The 19,840-nt window shown below is 43.2% G+C and overlaps 1 non-coding gene and 1 pseudogene across 1 annotated transcript; both read left to right on the top strand.

The window, feature by feature from the left end:
• The first annotated feature begins 1,145 nt into the window (after positions 1-1,145).
• Positions 1,146-2,947, top strand: LOC148113209 (18S ribosomal RNA; annotated as a pseudogene).
• A 656-nt stretch (positions 2,948-3,603) lies between these two features.
• Positions 3,604-3,756, top strand: LOC117675786 (5.8S ribosomal RNA). The gene has a single exon (XR_004594271.2). It is a non-coding gene; the product is annotated as a 5.8S ribosomal RNA (ribosomal RNA).
• The last annotated feature ends 16,084 nt before the right edge of the window (positions 3,757-19,840 follow it).

The following is a 19,840-nucleotide window of genomic DNA, read 5'->3' as shown; positions in this document are numbered from 1 at the left end:
ACACTCTGCCGCTGGGACCAAAGTGGAGCTGTCCTGCCCCAGTCCATTCAGAAGGAACCCCTCGCATGCTACATCAAGGCAGGAAAATAGAAACGGAGACTCTGGTCAACCGGTCCCGTCCACGTCCCGGTAGACCGGGCCATCTGACCACCACGGATGCCCCCGGGCCCCGGCCAGGGCACCAAGGTGACAACGGAGGTCCCCAACTGAGGCCCACGGCTCCCGAGCAGGGATCCAGTTCCGCGCTGCCGGGGTCACTACATTCCGGCACGGTAGACTGGCGTCTTTCCCTGGCCAGGGCCCGCCAGGACCAAAGTGGAGCCGTCCCACCCTGGTCTACTCGGAAGGCGGCGAGGAGACAGAGTCAGTGGGTCGGGGCATCATCAGCATCCGAGAGTCCCGGCGTTCCCCAGCCACCACAGCTGGGAAGCCCCACGGCATTGGGGATCCAAAGTCCGGGTCCGCCACATGCGCAGAGATTTCTGGCAACTGGGTTTTCAGAACTCGTAGGAGCACCGGTCTACCAGGTCCTCGACCGCTGGCAAGCCGACCGCACTGTGCCGGGCCGCTCTCATTTGACAGGCAGACGATGAGCGGTCGGACCAGTCCTCCTTCCCGCCTCTCTCCCGATCGATTGGGGAGGGACCTCTGCGGGCCGGTCCTCCAAGGCCCGGTGTTCAGGCAGAGCGGACGCCTCCCCACCTCGGTGACCCTCGAAGCGTCACCGGGGGAGCGGATCCTCCTCCGTACTCAAACCATGGCGTGCCATCGGCCCCGCGCCTCCCCAAGTCACAGGTTGCAGCCTTCCTCCACTGTGGAGCGGCTCGAGCATTGCCGGGGGCCTCAGCCTCCCAGAGCCGCAGGTCCGCCACCGGCGTTCACCCGCCTCTCTGAGGGTGCGACTTTTTCTCTAGCGCCACCTTGAGCCCCGACCCTCCCAGAGAGACCTCCGAAGGGCCTGGTGGGGAAGGCCTCCAAAGGCCTTCCTGCTCCCTGGCCCGACCGCCACAAGTCCCGCATTCCCACCTCCAGCGCCAACATATGGCGGAGGGGGTGACCCGAAGCCAGCCCCTGCCGATGCTCGGCTTGTGCCGTCACCAGCCTACTCCTTCGCCGGCTCCGATCCTCCGTGCAGCTTCGGCGGCTACCTGGTTGATCCTGCAATTAGCATATGCTTGTCTCAAAGATTAAGCCATGCATGTAAAAGTACACATGGGCATGACAGTGAAACTGCGAATGGCTCATTAAATCAGTTATGGTTCCTTTGGTCCCTCCCACCGTTACTCGGATAATTGTGGTAATTCTAGAGCTAATACATGCCGACGAGCGCTGACCTCTGAGGATATGTGCATTCATCAGACCAAAACCAACCTGGGCTCGCCTCGGCCACTTTGGTGACTCTAGATAACCTCGGGCCGATCGCACACCCCCGTGGCGGCGACGATGCATTCGAACGTCTGCCCTATCAACTTTCGATGGTACTTTCTGCGCCTACAATGGTGACCACTGGTAATGGGGAAATCAGGGTTCGATTCCAGAGAGGGAACCTGAGAAACGGCTACCACATCCAAGGAAGGCAGCAGGCAGCAGGCAGCAATTACCCACTCCTGACGCATGGAGGTAGTGATGAAAAATAATAATACAGGACTCTTTTGAGGCCCTGGAATTGGAATGAGTCCACCACTTTAAATCCTTTAACGACAATCCATTGGAGGGCAAGTCTGGTGCCAGCAGTCGTGGTAATTCCAGCTCCAATAGCGTATATTAAAGTTGCTGCAGTTAAAAAGCTCGTAGTTGGATCTTGGGATCAAGCTGGCAGTCTGCCGCGAAGCAAGCTACCACCTGTTCCAGTTCCTGCCTCTCGGCACTCCCCCAATGCTCTTAACTGAGTGTCCCAGGGGCCCGAAGTGTTTACTTTGAAAAAATTAAAGTGTTCAAAGAGGCCGGTTGCCGGAATACTCCAGCTAGGAATAATGGAATAGGACTCCGGTTCTATTTTGTTGGTTTTCGGACCTGGGGCCATGATTAAGAGGGACGGCCGGGGGCATTCGTATTGTGCCTCTAGAGGTGAAATTCTTGGACTGGCGCAAGATGGCCCAGAGCGAAAGCATTTGCCAAGAATGTTTTCATTAATCAAGAACAAAAATCAGAGGTTCGAAGACGATCAGATAACGTCATAGTTCTGACCATAAACGATGCTGACTACCGATCCAGCGGCGTTATTCCCATGACCCGCTGGGCAGTTTCCGGGAAACCAAAGTCTTTGGGTTCCAGGGGTGTATGGTTGCAAAGCTGAAACTTACAGAAATTGACAGAAGGACACCACCAGGAGTGGAGCCTGCGGCTTAATTTGACTCAACATGGGAAACCTCACCCGGCCTGGACATGGAAAGGATTGATAGATCGATAGCTCTTTCTCGATTCTGTGGGTGGTGGTGCATGGCCATTCTTAGTTGGTGGAGTGATTTGTCTGATTAATTCCAATAACGAACAAGACTCTGGCATGCTAACTAGTCCAACTTCTTAGAGGGACAAATGACATTCAGCCACCCGAGATTGAGCAATAACAGGTCTGTGATACCCTTAGATGTCCGGGGCTGCACACGCACTACACTAACTGGCTCAGCGTGTGTCTACCCTATGCCGACAGGTGCGGGTAACCCGTTGAACCCCATTCATGATGGGGATCGGAGATTGCAATTATTCCCCATGAACAAGGAATTCCCAGTAAGTGCGGGTCATAAACTCGCATTGATTAAGTCCCTACCCTTTGTACACACCGCCCGTCGCTACTACCGATTGGATGATTTAGTGAGGTCCCTGGATCGGCCCCACTGGGGCCGGCCTCAGCCCTGGAGGAGCGCCGAGAGACGGTCGAACTTGACTATCTAGAGGAAGTAAAAGTCATAACAAGGTTTCCGTAGGTGAACCTGCGGAAGGATCATTACCGGACCCAGCCGGGGAGGCGTCCCATGCGCACGGGGGTCCCGACGCTGCCTCCCGTGCTGTGCTGCAGCCTCACTGGGTGAGTGCCTGAGGTTGGCCATCGGCAACCCGCTTTGTCCGTCCTTCCTTCCATCTGTCTTTGCAACCAAGACCCGAACCCCACAGACTGGACCAGCTCCTCCTCCTCTCCCCCTCGGGTGTGTTGGACTGATCAGAGGGAACCGTCCTCAGGCCCAAAGGGTGGAGGCCGCGATGGCCGTTCTCTGCTCTGGGTGTCCCTTCTGTGTGCGGTCAGCACGCCGCCTGGCCACGGACAGGGCCGGTGGCATCGCAGTCACCGCACCGGAGGGGTTGGCCTCTTTCCACACCGCCAGTTTCCCTCCCCAAACACGTGGGCCGGGTACCCAAGATGTCACTCCCTCCCGAAGGTCGGCAGCGGTTCAAAGCCTCAAGCTGCCTCGCGCCCTTCCTTGACTCCCTACGTCTCCCCCGGCGGCCATGGGGCGTCCCGAGCAGAGTGATCACGGGCCGAGCCGAGTGCCCGGTCCTTTATGTGTTGAAACCAAGCCGTTTGCATCTCATCTTGTTTACCTTTCCGTGGGCGGGGGCGCGTCCTCGGCACAAGGCACGACCCACCACAGTTTAACTGACAGTGACAACTCTTAGCGGCGGATCACTCGGCTCGTGCATCAATGAAGAACTCAGCTAGCTGCGAGAATTAATGTGAATTGCAGGACACATTGATCATCGACCCTTCGAACGCACTTGCAGCCCTGGGTTCATCCTGGAGCTACGCCCGTCTGAGCGTCACCGATGTTTCAATCGCCATGAGCGTGACGTGCCCTCCCGCCTGGATCCGGGCGCCTCCCCGCGTGAGACACGGGGGTTCAGTATCTGAGTCCCTTCCAGGTTGGGCGAGCGCCACCTCTGGCGTGGCTGGGGTTCGCGGGCCTCTGGGCCCCCAAGCCCAGACCCAACCATGTCCGGCTCCAACCGCTGGCCAGCCCCGCTCCCAGGGGACCTTGGCGGCAGAGCGAGGGGAACTTCGTCCATTCGTGTGCGCACGTCGGTCCCATCCGGGGACACCCCGAGCATGGTTGCCCCTGGGGCTGCGGGAGGTGGCCGCTAGATCAGTGGCATCGCAACAGGCCCCGTCTTCCCAAGTCGGCTCCAGCGTCCCACGGGCGCAGCCAGATGGTCAGGTCGGAGTGTGCCCGCTCTGCAGTCCTACTGCCAATTCTGAGAGACAGCTTTGGTCTAACTCCTCAGGGATAGCTCAGATTTGAAAAAATTGACTGTTTTTTGGGCCTTTCAAACTGTGGGGTATATAAATATGTGTTTCTTCTGCAAATCTGAGCTCTGTGTCAAAAGTTAAGTTTTCTGGTTTAATTGAGCCCTCCTGCCAATTCTGATGCCCTTTGGTCTAACTCCTCAGGGAAACCTCGTACTTGAAATTTGAATGTGTTTTTGCCCTTTTTCAGACCGTGGGGAACATGAATATGTGTTTCTTCTGCAAATCTGAGCTCTATGTCAAAAGTTCCGTTTTCTGGCTGAATTGAGCCCTACTGCCAATTCTGAGAGACACTTTGGTCTAACTCCTCAGGGATAGCTCAGATTTGAAAAAATTGACTGTTTTTTGGGCTTTTCAGACTGTGGGGTAAATGAATATGTGTTTGTTTTGCATATCTAACCTCTGTGTCAAAAGTTATGTTTTCTGGTTGAATGCAGTCCTACTGCCAATTCTAAGAGGCACTTTGGGCTATCTCCTCAGGGAAAGCTCAGATTTGAAAAAATTGTCTTTTTTTGGGCTTTTCAGACTGTGGGGTACATGAATATTTGTTTGTTTTGCATATCTAAGCTCTGTGTCAGAAGTTATGTTTTCTGGTTGAATGCAGTCCTACTGCCAGTTCTGAGACAGCTTTGGTCTAACTCCTCAGGGAAAGCTCAGATTTGAAAATTGTGTGTTTTTGGTGTTTTCGTACCTTGCATAACATGAATATGTGTTTCTTTGAAAATCTGAGCTTCTTTTCCCCCTTTTTCAGACCGTGGGGAGCATGAATATGTGTTTCTTCTGCAAATCTGAGCTCTGTGTCAAAAGTTCCGTTTTCTGGCTGAATTGAGCCCTACCGCCAATTCTGAGAGACCCTTTGGTCTAACTCCTCAGGGATAGCTCAGATTTGAAAAAATTGACTGTTTTTGGGGCTTTTCAAACTGTGGGTCCATGAATATTTGTTTGTTTTGGATATCTAAGCTCTGTGTCAAAAGTTATGTTTTCTGGTTGAATGCAGTCCTACTGCCAATTCTGAGAGACACTTTGGTCTAACTCCTCAGGTCCAGCTCAGATTTGAAAAAATTGACTGTTTTTGGGGCTTTTCAAACTGTGGGGTACATGAATATTTCTTTGTTTTGGATATCTAAGCTCTGTGTCAAAGGTTATGTTTTCAGGTTGAATGCAGTCCTACTGCCAATTCTGAGAGACACTTTGGTCTAACTCCTCAGGGAAAGCTCAGATTTGAAAAAATTGTCTTTTTTTGGGCTTTTCAGAATCTGGGGTACATGAATATGTGTTTGTTTTGCATATCTAACATCTGTGTCAAAAGTTATGTTTTCTGGTTGAATGCAGTCCTACTGCCAATTCTGATGCCCTTTGGTCTGACTCCTCAGGGAAACCTCGTACTTGAAATTTGAATGTGTTTTTGCCCTTTTCAGACCGTGGGGAACATGAATATGTGTTTCTTCTGCAAATCTGAGCTCTATATCAAAAGTTCCGTTTTCTGCCTGAACTGAGCCCTACCGCCAATTCTGAGAGACCCTTTGGTCTAACTCCTCAGGGATAGCTCAGATTTGAAAAAATTGACTGTTTTGGGGGCTTTTCAAACTGTGGGGTACATGAATATTTGTTTGTTTTGGATATCTAGGCTCTGTGTCAAAAGTTATGTTTTCTGGTTGAATGCAGTCCTACTGCCAATTCTGAGAGACACTTTGGTCTAACTCCTCAGGGAAAGCTCAGATTTGAAAAAACTGACTGTTTTTTGGGCTTTTCAAACTGTGGGGTACATGAATATGTGTTTCTTCTGCAAATCTGAGCTCTGTGTCAAAAGTTAAGTTTTCTGGTTTAATTGAGCCCTACTGCCAATTCTGATGCCCTTTGGTCTAACTCCTCAGGGAAACCTCGTACTTGAAAATTGAATGTGTTTGTGCCCTTTTTCAGACGTTGGGGAGCATGAATATGTGTTTCTTCTGCAAATGTGAGCTCTGTGTCAAAAGTTCCGTTTTCGGGCTGAATTGAACCCTACTGCCAATTCTGAGAGACACTTTGGTCTAACTCCTCAGGGATAGCTCAGATTTGAAAAAATTGACTGTTTTTTGGGCTTTTCAGAATCTGGGGTACATGAATATTTGTTTGTTTTGCATATCTAACCTCTGTGTCAAAAGTTATGTTTTCTGGTTGAATGCAGTCCTACTGCCAATTCTGAGAGGCACTTTGGGCTCTCTCCTCAGGGAAAGCTCAGATTTGAAAAAATTGACTGTTTTTTGGGCTTTTCAGAATCTGGGGTACATGAATATTTGTTTGTTTTGCATATCTAACCTCTGTGTCAAAAGTTATGTTTTCTGGTTGAATGCAGTCCTACTGCCAATTCTGAGAGGCACTTTGGGCTATCTCCACAGGGAAAGCTCAGATTTGAAAAAATTGTCTTTTTTTGGGCTTTTCAGAATCTGGGGTACATGAATATGTGTTTGTTTTGCACATCTAACCTCTGTGTCAAAAGTTATGTTTTCTGGTTGAATGCAGTCCTACTGCCAATTCTGATGCCCTTTGGTCTGACTCCTCAGGGAAACCTCGTACTTGAAATTTGAATGTGTTTTTGCCGTTTTTCAGACCGTGGGGAACATGAATATGTGTTTCTTCTGCAAATCTGAGCTCTATGTCAAAAGTTCCATTTTCTGGCTGAACTGAGCCCTACCGCCAATTCTGAGAGACCCTTTGGTCTAACTCCTCAGGGATAGCTCAGATTTGAAAAAATTGACTGTTTTGGGGGCTTTTCAAACTGTGGGGTACATGAATATTTGTTTGTTTTGGATATCTAGGCTGTGTGTCAAAAGTTATGTTTTCTGGTTGAATGCAGTCCTACTGCCAATTCTGAGAGACACTTTGGTCTAACTCCTCAGGGAAAGCTCAGATTTGAAAAAACTGACTGTTTTTTGGGCTTTTCAAACTGTGGGGTACATGAATATGTGTTTCTTTTGCAAATCTGAGCTCTGTGTCAAAAGTTAAGATTTCTGTTTGAATTGAGCCCTACTGCCAATTCTGATGCCCTTTGGTCTGACTCCTCAGGGAAACCTCGTACTTGAAATTTGAATGTGTTTTTGCCCTTTTTCAGACCGTGGGGAACATGAATATGTGTTTCTTCTGCAAATCTGAGCTTCTTTTTCCCCTTTTTCAGACCGTGGGGAGCATGAATATGTGTTTCTTCTGCAAATCTGAGCTCTATGTCAAAAGTTCCGTTTTCTGGCTGAATTGAGCCCTACCGCCAATTCTGAGAGACCCTTTGGTCTAACTCCTCAGGGATAGCTCAGATTTGAAAAAATTGACTGTTTTGGGGGCTTTTCAAACTGTGGGGTACATGAATATTTGTTTGTTTTGGATATTTAGGCTCTGTGTCAAAAGTTATGTTTTCTGGTTGAATGCAGTCCTACTGCCAATTCTGAGAGACACTTTGGGCTCTCTCCTCAGGGAAAGCTCAGATTTGAAAAAATTTACTGTTTTTTGGGCTTTTCAGAATCTGGGGTACATGAATATTTGTTTGTTTTGCATATCTAACCTCTGTGTCAAAAGTTATGTTTTCTGGTTGAATGCAGTCCTACTGCCAATTCTGAGAGGCACTTTGGGCTATCTCCACAGGGAAAGCTCAGATTTGAAAAAATTGTCTTTTTTTGGGCTTTTCAGAATCTGGGGTACATGAATATGTGTTTGTTTTGCATATCTAACCTCTGTGTCAAAAGTTATGTTTTCTGGTTGAATGCAGTCCTACTGCCAATTCTGATGCCCTTTGGTCTGACTCCTCAGGGAAACCTCGTACTTGAAATTTGAATGTGTTTTTGCCCTTTTTCAGACCGTGGGGAACATGAATATGTGTTTCTTCTGCAAATCTGAGCTCTATGTCAAAAGTTCCATTTTCTGGCTGAACTGAGCCCTACCGCCAATTCTGAGAGACCCTTTGGTCTAACTCCTCAGGGATAGTTCAGATTTGAAAAAATTGACTGTTTTGGGGGCTTTTCAAACTGTGGGGTACATGAATATTTGTTTGTTTTGGATATCTAGGCTCTGTGTCAAAAGTTATGTTTTCTGGTTGAATGCAGTCCTACTGCCAATTCTGAGAGACACTTTGGTCTAACTCCTCAGGGAAAGCTCAGATTTGAAAAAACTGACTGTTTTTTGGGCTTTTCAAACTGTGGGGTACATGAATATGTGTTTCTTTTGCAAATCTGAGCTCTGTGTCAAAAGTTAAGATTTCTGTTTGAATTGAGCCCTACTGCCAATTCTGATGTCCTTTGGTCTGACTCCTCAGGGAAACCTCGTACTTGAAATTTGAATGTGTTTTTGCCCTTTTTCAGACCGTGGGGAACATGAATATGTGTTTCTTCTGCAAATCTGAGCTCTATGTCAAAAGTTCCGTTTTCTGGCTGAACTGAGCCCTACTGCCAATTCTGAGAGACACTTTGGTCTAACTCCTCAGGGAAAGGTCAGATTTGAAAAAATTGACTGTTTTTTTTGGCTTTTCAGACTGTTGGGTACATGAATATTTCTTTGTTTTGGATATCTAAGCTCTGTGTCAAAAGTTATGTTTTCTGGTTGAATGCAGTCCTACTGCCAATTCTGAGAGACACTTTGGTCTAACTCCTCAGGTACAGCTCAGATTTGAAAAAATTGACTGTTTTTTGGGCTTTTCAAACTGTGGGGTACATGAATATTTCTTTGTTTTGGATATCTAAGCTCTGTGTCAAAGGTTATGTTTTCAGGTTGAATGCAGTCCTACTGCCAATTCTGAGAGACAGCTTTGGTCTAACTCCTCAGGGAAAGCTCAGATTTGAAATAATTGACTGTTTTTTGGGCTTTTTAAACTGTGGGGTACATGAATATGTGTTTCTTCTGCAAATCTGAGCTCTGTGTCAAAAGTTAAGTTTTCTGGTTTAATTGAGCCCTACTGCCAATTCTGATGCCCTTTGGTCTAACTCCTCAGGGAAACCTCGTACTTGAAAATTGAATGTGTTTGTGCCCTTTTTCAGACCTTGGGGAGCATGAATATGTGTTTCTTCTGCAAATGTGAGCTCTGTGTCAAAAGTTCCGTTTTCTGGCTGAATTGAACCCTACTGCCAATTCTGAGAGACACTTTGGTCTAACTCCTCAGGGATAGCTCAGATTTGAAAAAATTGATTGTTTTTTGGGCTTTTCAGAATCTGGGGTACATGAATATTTGTTTGTTTTGGATATCTAAGCTCTGTGTCAAAAGTTATGTTTTCTGGTTGAATGCAGTCCTACTGCCAATTCTGAGAGGCACTTTGGGCTATCTCCTCAGGGAAAGCTCAGATTTGAAAAAATTGACTGTTTTTTGGGCTTTTCAAACTGTGGGGTACATGAATATTTCTTTGTTTTGGATATCTAAGCTCTGTGTCAAAGGTTCTGTTTTCAGGTTGAATGCAGTCCTACTGCCAATTCTGAGAGACACTTTGGTCTAACTCCTCAGGGGAAGCTCAGATTTGAAAAAATTGTCTTTTTTTGGGCTTTTCAGAATCTGGGGTACATGAATATGTGTTTGTTTTGCATATCTAACCTCTGTGTCAAAAGTTATGTTTTCTGGTTGAATGCAGTCCTACTGCCAATTCTGATGCCCTTTGGTCTGACTCCTCAGGGAAACCTCGTACTTGAAATTTGAATGTGTTTTTGCCCTTTTTCAGACCGTGGGGAACATGAATATGTGTTTCTTCTGCAAATCTGAGCTCTATGTCAAAAGTTCCGTTTTCTGGCTGAACTGAGCCCTACCGCCAATTCTGAGAGACCCTTTGGTCTAACTCCTCAGGGATAGCTCAGATTTGAAAAAATTGACTGTTTTGGGGGCTTTTCAAACTGTGGGGTACATGAATATTTGTTTGTTTTGGATATCTAGGCTCTGTGTCAAAAGTTATGTTTTCTGGTTGAATGCAGTCCTACTGCCAATTCTGAGAGACACTTTGGTCTAACTCCTCAGGGAAAGCTCAGATTTGAAAAAACTGACTGTTTTTTGGGCTTTTCAAACTGTGGGGTACATGAATATGTGTTTCTTCTGCAAATCTGAGCTCTGTGTCAAAAGTTAAGTTTTCTGGTTTAATTGAGCCCTACTGCCAATTCTGATGCCCTTTGGTCTAACTCCTCAGGGAAACCTCGTACTTGAAAATTGAATGTGTTTGTGCCCTTTTTCAGACCTTGGGGAGCATGAATATGTGTTTCTTCTGCAAATGTGAGCTCTGTGTCAAAAGTTCCGTTTTCTGGCTGAATTGAACCCTACTGCCAATTCTGAGAGACACTTTGGTCTAACTCCTCAGGGATAGCTCAGATTTGAAAAAATTGGCTGTTTTTTGGGCTTTTCAGAATCTGGGGTACATGAATATTTGTTTGTTTTGGATATCTAAGCTCTGTGTCAAAAGTTATGTTTTCTGGTTGAATGCAGTCCTACTGCCAATTCTGAGAGGCACTTTGGTCTAACTCCTCAGGGAAAGCTCAGATTTGAAAAAATTGACTGTTTTGGGGGCTTTTCAAACTGTGGGGTACATGAATATTTGTTTGTTTTGGATATCTAGGCTCTGTGTCAAAAGTTATGTTTTCTGGTTGAATGCAGTCCTACTGCCAATTCTGAGAGACCCTTTGGTCTAACTCCTCAGGGATAGCTCAGATTTGAAAAAATTGACTGTTTTGGGGGCTTTTCAAACTGTGGGGTACATGAATATTTGTTTGTTTTGGATATCTAGGCTCTGTGTCAAAAGTTCCGTTTTCTGGCTGAACTGAGCCCTACTGCCAATTCTGAGAGACACTTTGGTCTAACTCCTCAGGGAAAGCTCAGATTTGAAAAAACTGACTGTTTTTTGGGCTTTTCAAACTGTGGGGTACATGAATATGTGTTTCTTCTGCAAATGTGAGCTCTGTGTCAAAAGTTCCGTTTTCTGGCTGAATTGAACCCTACTGCCAATTCTGAGAGACACTTTGGTCTAACTCCTCAGGGATAGCTCAGATTTGAAAAAATTGATTGTTTTTTGGGCTTTTCAGAATCTGGGGTACATGAATATTTGTTTGTTTTGGATATCTAAGCTCTGTGTCAAAAGTTATGTTTTCTGGTTGAATGCAGTCCTACTGCCAATTCTGAGAGGCACTTTGGGCTATCTCCTCAGGGAAAGCTCAGATTTGAAAAAATTGACTGTTTTTTGGGCTTTTCAAACTGTGGGGTACATGAATATTTCTTTGTTTTGGATATCTAAGCTCTGTGTCAAAGGTTCTGTTTTCAGGTTGAATGCAGTCCTACTGCCAATTCTGAGAGACACTTTGGTCTAACTCCTCAGGGAAAGCTCAGATTTGAAAAAATTGTCTTTTTTTGGGCTTTTCAGAATCTGGGGTACATGAATATGTGTTTGTTTTGCATATCTAACCTCTGTGTCAAAAGTTATGTTTTCTGGTTGAATGCAGTCCTACTGCCAATTCTGATGCCCTTTGGTCTGACTCCTCAGGGAAACCTCGTACTTGAAATTTGAATGTGTTTTTGCCCTTTTTCAGACCGTGGGGAACATGAATATGTGTTTCTTCTGCAAATCTGAGCTCTATGTCAAAAGTTCCGTTTTCTGGCTGAACTGAGCCCTACCGCCAATTCTGAGAGACCCTTTGGTCTAACTCCTCAGGGATAGCTCAGATTTGAAAAAATTGACTGTTTTGGGGGCTTTTCAAACTGTGGGGTACATGAATATTTGTTTGTTTTGGATATCTAGGCTCTGTGTCAAAAGTTATGTTTTCTGGTTGAATGCAGTCCTACTGCCAATTCTGAGAGACACTTTGGTCTAACTCCTCAGGGAAAGCTCAGATTTGAAAAAACTGACTGTTTTTTGGGCTTTTCAAACTGTGGGGTACATGAATATGTGTTTCTTCTGCAAATCTGAGCTCTGTGTCAAAAGTTAAGTTTTCTGGTTTAATTGAGCCCTACTGCCAATTCTGATGCCCTTTGGTCTAACTCCTCAGGGAAACCTCGTACTTGAAAATTGAATGTGTTTGTGCCCTTTTTCAGACCTTGGGGAGCATGAATATGTGTTTCTTCTGCAAATGTGAGCTCTGTGTCAAAAGTTCCGTTTTCTGGCTGAATTGAACCCTACTGCCAATTCTGAGAGACACTTTGGTCTAACTCCTCAGGGATAGCTCAGATTTGAAAAAATTGGCTGTTTTTTGGGCTTTTCAGAATCTGGGGTACATGAATATTTGTTTGTTTTGGATATCTAAGCTCTGTGTCAAAAGTTATGTTTTCTGGTTGAATGCAGTCCTACTGCCAATTCTGAGAGGCACTTTGGTCTAACTCCTCAGGGAAAGCTCAGATTTGAAAAAATTGACTGTTTTGGGGGCTTTTCAAACTGTGGGGTACATGAATATTTGTTTGTTTTGGATATCTAGGCTCTGTGTCAAAAGTTATGTTTTCTGGTTGAATGCAGTCCTACTGCCAATTCTGAGAGACCCTTTGGTCTAACTCCTCAGGGATAGCTCAGATTTGAAAAAATTGACTGTTTTGGGGGCTTTTCAAACTGTGGGGTACATGAATATTTGTTTGTTTTGGATATCTAGGCTCTGTGTCAAAAGTTCCGTTTTCTGGCTGAACTGAGCCCTACTGCCAATTCTGAGAGACACTTTGGTCTAACTCCTCAGGGAAAGCTCAGATTTGAAAAAACTGACTGTTTTTTGGGCTTTTCAAACTGTGGGGTACATGAATATGTGTTTCTTCTGCAAATCTGAGCTCTGTGTCAAAAGTTAAGTTTTCTGGTTTAATTGAGCCCTACTGCCAATTCTGATGCCCTTTGGTCTAACTCCTCAGGGAAACCTCGTACTTGAAAATTGAATGTGTTTGTGCCCTTTTTCAGACCTTGGGGAGCATGAATATGTGTTTCTTCTGCAAATGTGAGCTCTGTGTCAAAAGTTCCGTTTTCTGGCTGAATTGAACCCTACTGCCAATTCTGAGAGACACTTTGGTCTAACTCCTCAGGGATAGCTCAGATTTGAAAAAATTGGCTGTTTTTTGGGCTTTTCAGAATCTGGGGTACATGAATATTTGTTTGTTTTGGATATCTAAGCTCTGTGTCAAAAGTTATGTTTTCTGGTTGAATGCAGTCCTACTGCCAATTCTGAGAGGCACTTTGGGCTATCTCCTCAGGGAAAGCTCAGATTTGAAAAAATTGACTGTTTTTTGGGCTTTTCAGAATCTGGGGTACATGAATATTTGTTTGTTTTGCATATCTAACCTCTGTGTCAAAAGTTATGTTTTCTGGTTGAATGCAGTCCTACTGCCAATTCTGAGAGGCACTTTGGGCTCTCTCCTCAGGGAAAGCTCAGATTTGAAAAAATTGACTGTTTTTTGGGCTTTTCAGAATCTGGGGTACATGAATATTTGTTTGTTTTGCATATCTAACCTCTGTGTCAAAAGTTATGTTTTCTGGTTGAATGCAGTCCTACTGCCAATTCTGAGAGGCACTTTGGGCTATCTCCACAGGGAAAGCTCAGATTTGAAAAAATTGTCTTTTTTTGGGCTTTTCAGAATCTGGGGTACATGAATATGTGTTTGTTTTGCATATCTAACCTCTGTGTCAAAAGTTATGTTTTCTGGTTGAATGCAGTCCTACTGCCAATTCTGATGCCCTTTGGTCTGACTCCTCAGGGAAACCTCGTACTTGAAATTTGAATGTGTTTTTGCCCTTTTTCAGACCGTGGGGAACATGAATATGTGTTTCTTCTGCAAATCTGAGCTCTATGTCAAAAGTTCCATTTTCTGGCTGAACTGAGCCCTACCGCCAATTCTGAGAGACCCTTTGGTCTAACTCCTCAGGGATAGCTCAGATTTGAAAAAATTGACTGTTTTGGGGGCTTTTCAAACTGTGGGGTACATGAATATTTGTTTGTTTTGGATATCTAGGCTCTGTGTCAAAAGTTATGTTTTCTGGTTGAATGCAGTCCTACTGCCAATTCTGAGAGACACTTTGGTCTAACTCCTCAGGGAAAGCTCAGATTTGAAAAAACTGACTGTTTTTTGGGCTTTTCAAACTGTGGGGTACATGAATATGTGTTTCTTTTGCAAATCTGAGCTCTGTGTCAAAAGTTAAGATTTCTGTTTGAATTGAGCCCTACTGCCAATTCTGATGCCCTTTGGTCTGACTCCTCAGGGAAACCTCGTACTTGAAATTTGAATGTGTTTTTGCCCTTTTTCAGACCGTGGGGAACATGAATATGTGTTTCTTCTGCAAATCTGAGCTCTATGTCAAAAGTTCCGTTTTCTGGCTGAACTGAGCCCTACTGCCAATTCTGAGAGACACTTTGGTCTAACTCCTCAGGGAAAGCTCAGATTTGAAAAAATTGACTGTTTTTTTTGGCTTTTCAGACTGTTGGGTACATGAATATTTCTTTGTTTTGGATATCTAAGCTCTGTGTCAAAAGTTATGTTTTCTGGTTGAATGCAGTCCTACTGCCAATTCTGAGAGACACTTTGGTCTAACTCCTCAGGTACAGCTCAGATTTGAAAAAATTGACTGTTTTTTGGGCTTTTCAAACTGTGGGGTACATGAATATTTCTTTGTTTTGGATATCTAAGCTCTGTGTCAAAGGTTATGTTTTCAGGTTGAATGCAGTCCTACTGCCAATTCTGAGAGACAGCTTTGGTCTAACTCCTCAGGGAAAGCTCAGATTTGAAATAATTGACTGTTTTTTGGGCTTTTTAAACTGTGGGGTACATGAATATGTGTTTCTTCTGCAAATCTGAGCTCTGTGTCAAAAGTTAAGTTTTCTGGTTTAATTGAGCCCTACTGCCAATTCTGATGCCCTTTGGTCTAACTCCTCAGGGAAACCTCGTACTTGAAAATTGAATGTGTTTGTGCCCTTTTTCAGACCTTGGGGAGCATGAATATGTGTTTCTTCTGCAAATGTGAGCTCTGTGTCAAAAGTTCCGTTTTCTGGCTGAATTGAACCCTACTGCCAATTCTGAGAGACACTTTGGTCTAACTCCTCAGGGATAGCTCAGATTTGATAAAATTGACTGTTTTTTGGGCTTTTCAGAATCTGGGGTACATGAATATTTGTTTGTTTTGGATATCTAAGCTCTGTGTCAAAAGTTATGTTTTCTGGTTGAATGCAGTCCTACTGCCAATTCTGAGAGGCACTTTGGGCTATCTCCTCAGGGAAAGCTCAGATTTGAAAAAATTGACTGTTTTTTGGGCTTTTCAGAATCTGGGGTACATGAATATTTGTTTGTTTTGCATATCTAACCTCTGTGTCAAAAGTTATGTTTTCTGGTTGAATGCAGTCCTACTGCCAATTCTGAGAGACACTTTGGGCTCTCTCCTCAGGGAAAGCTCAGATTTGAAAAAATTGACTGTTTTTTGGGCTTTTCAGAATCTGGGGTACATGAATATTTGTTTGTTTTGCATATCTAACCTCTGTGTCAAAAGTTATGTTTTCTGGTTGAATGCAGTCCTACTGCCAATTCTGAGAGGCACTTTGGGCTATCTCCACAGGGAAAGCTCAGATTTGAAAAAATTGTCTTTTTTTGGGCTTTTCAGAATCTGGGGTACATGAATATTTGTTTGTTTTGCATATCTAACCTCTGTGTCAAAAGTTATGTTTTCTGGTTGAATGCAGTCCTACTGCCAATTCTGATGCCCTTTGGTCTGACTCCTCAGGGAAACCTCGTACTTGAAATTTGAATGTGTTTTTGCCCTTTTTCAGACCGTGGGGAACATGAATCTGCAAATCTGAGCTCTATGTCAAAAGTTCCGTTTTCTGGCTGAACTGAGCCCTACCGCCAATTCTGAGAGACCCTTTGGTCTAACTCCTCAGGGATAGCTCAGATTTGAAAAAATTGACTGTTTGGGGGGCTTTTCAAACTGTGGGGTACATGAATATTTGTTTGTTTTGGATATCTAAGCTCTGTGTCAAAAGTTATGTTTTCTGGTTGAATGCAGTCCTACTGCCAATTCTGAGAGACACTTTAATCTAACTCCTCAGGTACAGCTCAGATTTGAAAAAATTGACTGTTTTTTGGGCTTTTCAAACTGTGGGGTACATGAATATTTGTTTGGTTTGGATATCTAAGCTCTGTGTCAAAGGTTATGTTTTCAGGTTGAATGCAGTCCTACTGCCAATTCTGAGAGACAGCTTTGGTCTAACTCCTCAGGGAAAGCTCAGATTTGAAAAAATTGACTGTTTTTTGGGCTTATCAGACTGTGGGGTACATGAATATGTGTTTGTTTTGGATATCTAAGCTCTGTGTCAAAAGATGTACATATTAAAAGACAGCATCAAAAACTATTGGATAATCAAAGATTAGGAAGACTAGAACTGGAAATTCCTTATAGCACACCTGCAGATTATGAATTTCGGCGACAAATTCCTGAAAATGATTAAGAAAATATATTCTTCCCAGACAGCAAGAATTATAATTAATGGAGATATGACCGAAAAAATAAGCATCCAAAAGGGGGTAAGACAAGGATGCCCGATATCGCCTCTACTGTTTATAATCTCACTGGAAGTCCTTCTAAAGGAAGTAAGAAAGGAAGAAGAAATAAAAGGACTGAAGATAAGGAATGAGGAGTATAAACTACAGGCTTTCGCGGATGATGTGGTCTTCATAGTGGAACAACCGGAAGTAGCGGGAGTCAAATTATTAGAGAAGATAGAGGAGTATGGCAAAGTGGCGGGGCTTAAGATCAATAAACAAAAAACCAAAGTCTTGACCAAAAATATGACAATGACACAGGAGGAAAAATTAGAAGAAGAATTAGGAATGCAAATTGCGAAGAAAGTAAAATATTTGGGAATTTGGCTTACTACAAAAGCAACAACTATTAGAGAGGACAATTACATTAAATTGATGAAGCAAATTAGAAAAGACTTGGAAAGATGGAATAAGGTACAACTATCATTTCTTGGCAGAATAGCGTCTGTAAAGATGAACATATTACCAAGACTCCTATATCTCTTCCAAGTGATACCAATTGGTCCAGGAAAAGATTTCTTTAAGGATCTCAATAAGACAATAATGAAATACATCTGGCAAGGAAAGAAAGCTAGAATTAAAATAAGATGCTTACAGGACACAAAGGAGAAGGGAGGCCTAGGTCTACCAGACTGGGAGCTATATTACAAGGCGGCGGCGTTGAATTGGATCAGAGAATGGATAGATCTATCAAATAGGAGAACGCTATACTTGGAGGGATTTGATCTGAGTCGAAGTTGGCATGCCTTTCTGTGGGAAGGCACAGACAAGCAACATCCGTACTTCCAGAGACATGTAATAAGAGGTGCACTATATAAAACATGGCAAGATATCAGAAGGCAACACTATAGTAAAATCCCACGATGGTTGTCGCCTATGGAGGCGCTAATTTATCCAAACACTATAGAAATAAGAAAGATGCGGAAATATCAAGAATTGTTGAGTAGTGAGGGAGACCTACTTACGAGACAAGAACTGGAAAGACGAGGCATTATGATTGATTGGTGGCCATACCTTCAAATTGAGTCAAAATATACAGCAGACCGGAGACATTATGATTTTCAAAGCCAACCAAGTGAACTAGATAAAATTTTAAAAGGCACAGATGAGAAAATAATATCTAAAATTTATGGATATTTAATAAGGTATAAATTAGAGGAGGAAACAGTGAAAGAAAACATGGTAAGCTGGGCAAGAAATATAGGTCACAATATAGAGTTGGATAGATGGGACAAGCTATGGGCAGAAAATTATAAGATGACACTGTCGATTCCATACAAAGAAAATTTATACAAGATATTTTATAGATGGCACCTTCCTCCGGCACGTTTGGCTAAAATGTTTCCAAACACATCACCAATGTGTTGGAAGTGCAAGACACAAATGGGGACATATTACCATCTCTGGTGGTCTTGCAGGAAGGCACAACGCTACTGGCAAGAGATTAAGAGAATAATCGAAGAAACAACGAGGCAAAGTGTAGAAATGAAACCAGAACTCTTTCTATTTGGAATGACTACACCACAGTGTACCAAGGAGATAAAATATCTTACCATCCACATATTGACAGCGGCACGTATAGTGTACGCTCAGAATTGGAAATCCGAGATAATACCAACAGAAGAAAAAATAATAACAAAAATAAATGAATGCGCAGAGATGGATAGGCTCACAAAAGAGCTCCAAGATAAAGAGAACACTGACTTTTATTTAGTTTGGCAAAAATGGTACACATGGTTAGAAAGAAGGATAGGGCCAACAACATAGGACATTAGGAGAACATAACTCAAGAATTGCAGAAATAGATACATGAGATGAGCCGTAGGATTGTATAAAAAATGGTTAATATGTTTGTAGAAAGATACTGCTGAACTTCAATGAATATATCAAGGTATAAGCAAGTGAATTTGTAAATAGTATGATTAAGGAAAATTGGTTAAATGGACATTAATCACCGATGCGAAGGTTTTCTAGAAGTTAGTCGATTGACTCTTTGTTAATGTATAAGTGTTTACATGTATTTGTGTTTTATGTTTGTTTATGTTAATAAAACTTAAAAAAAAAAAAAAAGATTAGGAAGACTATATGCAGCGCTTGGAGACCAAAAAAAGAGAGGAGTCGTAATATATGTGAAGAAATACCTAAAAACAAAACAAATATATGCAGACACAGAAGGACGTTTCTTAATAATAGAAATACAAACAGAATCCAAAACAATACTATTAATATCTATATATGCACCCAACGCAAATCAAAATGATTTTTTCAAAAAGCTACACAATATAATTAAAGACCTGGAGTACGAAGCTATCTGTATGGTAGGAGACTTCAACGCAATCACGGACATAGAAAAAGATTACCGGAGTACCAAACAAAGTAAAACCAGAAAGAAAACTCTACCGGAACCCTTCAAGGATATGATCAATGAACATATGACGTATGGAGAGAGGCAAACATGCAAACGAAACAATATACATATTATTCAAACCCACATCAGTCATGGTCTAGGATCGACATGGCCTGGATGACTTCAGACCTCAGAGAGGAGGTAAAAGATATCGAAATAGCAGTGAACACCTGGGCAGATCATAACCCCATTAGAATAATATGGAAGGGACATCGAGAGCAAAGGAGGTGGATGATGGACACGGGAATAATAAAGGATAAGGAATGATCGAGAAAGAGGTTAAAATGTTCCTACAAATAAACACTAAAGAACAGACATCACTTCAAAATCTTTGGGACACAATTAAAGCATATATAAGAGGTCTTACAATCGCGTATATGGCAAAAAAAATAAAGAGAAACAACAGTCAAGGAATAAGTTGTTAGAAGAACTCAGAACATATGAATTAGAATTGCAGAAGGACCCCCAAAACAAAACAATAAAAGCAAAATTAAACCTTACTAAACACAGAATCAATCTGACTACCCAGACAGAAATCGCACAGAAAATTAAATTAGCAAAGCAGAAACACTTTGAGCATGCAAACAAAACGGGGCGCTGGTTAGCGTATAAATTGAAAAAAGAAAAAGAAAGGAGAACAATATTTCAATTGCAAGACGAAACAGGACAAATATACCATACCAACCTAGACAAAAAACGTATAGTTAAAGATTTCTTTCAAAGTCTC

Source organism: Pantherophis guttatus, chromosome 6 (genome assembly GCF_059756535.1).
Source record: "Pantherophis guttatus breed Tessera chromosome 6, ASM5975653v1, whole genome shotgun sequence".
In the NCBI taxonomy this organism is placed as follows: domain Eukaryota; kingdom Metazoa; phylum Chordata; class Lepidosauria; order Squamata; family Colubridae; genus Pantherophis; species Pantherophis guttatus.
This window is presented reverse-complemented; position numbering and strand designations above follow the sequence as displayed.